Source organism: Branchiostoma floridae, chromosome 1 (assembly GCF_000003815.2).
Source record: "Branchiostoma floridae strain S238N-H82 chromosome 1, Bfl_VNyyK, whole genome shotgun sequence".
NCBI lineage: Eukaryota > Metazoa > Chordata > Leptocardii > Amphioxiformes > Branchiostomatidae > Branchiostoma > Branchiostoma floridae.
The window spans coordinates 22,101,602-22,102,769 of record NC_049979.1 but is presented as its reverse complement, the minus strand read 5'-3'; the positions used below and the strand labels follow the sequence as shown (position 1 = coordinate 22,102,769).

The following is a 1,168-nucleotide window of genomic DNA, read 5'->3' as shown; positions in this document are numbered from 1 at the left end:
AATAAAGATACATGGAACCATTCTGAGCTTCCGTTACGGGCCGGATGTGTGGTCCACATTTGATGTCAAGAAAACGATTATAGATAATCAAAACTGTGATTGCTAGAACGAACTGTTTCGACTAGCAATGATTAAGCAATTAGACGTTGTTAATCGAAATGATAGCCAATCTATGTATGAGCAATTTGATGTGCTTCATTAATCGGGACAAAATGATAATGTAATGTAAGATCTATATTCATGTGTTCTCTGCCTTTATATTTTACAGTATGAATGCGATCCCAGACCAAGATGAAGATTTCGACGCCAACCATGTTGACGCTGCTGTATAAAGTCTCATTGTCCCGACTCAACTCAACCAAACTCAACCTAACCTAACTCAACCTAACTCAACCCAACCCAACCCAAATCCAGTCATCCCGCATTTTATACCGTAGACTGTCCGACTCATCCATGTGTATGAAAGTCATAAGAATGCGAGTTGCTTGTGTGATGATATACAGGGGAAAAATAAGAAAAAATTATCATCGATTGTAAATGTTTGTAATGATAAGTTGACATGATTTGGGAGCTGGTCTGGCCAAGAGTTCTTTAACAAACTGTAAGACTCATTCACAGTAACTCGATAGGTAGTAGTTTATGTAGTATGTTATGTCATATGATTAGATTATGTAAGGGGGACGTAATTGAAAGACTATCTTGACAGCACGAGTTTGTACTGTGTGCAAAAGTGCGCCGGGTGTTTTTCCTACCCAGACGGTGTAAATGACAATGAATAGGTAGAGGGAATTATGAGGAATATCGGCTTTAGCTGCCGACTTAACGCGGCGCATTATGAAATTGAGTTGGCCCTGCCCGAACCCCTCTGTAATTGGATTTGACCCGTGGATCGATACCGTAAACTGAAGGTAGCGGCCGTCCTGAATTCCCCATTCCCGCCGTGAAACAGGCCGGGGCAGATCAACCAACCAGCGCCGCGCTCAGGGGTGATTGACACTTATGAGCCACGATTCATAATCCTGTTTACAGACATATCTATTCACACTGTCCCTTCACATTCTACCAATTAACAACGATAGGGCAGGTTCAATTTCAGAGATTTTCCATTGCTGTCTGCCACATTGTCAGTAATACACTCCCCATTCCAGCCCACTTCCGACTAAACGTA

At 42.0% G+C, this 1,168-nt stretch overlaps 1 protein-coding gene across 2 annotated transcripts in view; it reads left to right on the top strand.

Annotated features, from left to right (window-relative positions):
- LOC118416867 (hemicentin-2-like) overlaps positions 1-778 on the top strand; it is a 47,263-nt gene extending 46,485 nt beyond the window's left edge. For both annotated transcript variants that reach the window (XM_035822152.1, XM_035822147.1), the window contains one exon: positions 269-778. The gene's annotated coding sequence lies outside the window, so the exon portion shown is untranslated. The remainder of the gene's footprint in view (positions 1-268) is intronic.
- Positions 779-1,168: the final 390 nt, after the last annotated feature.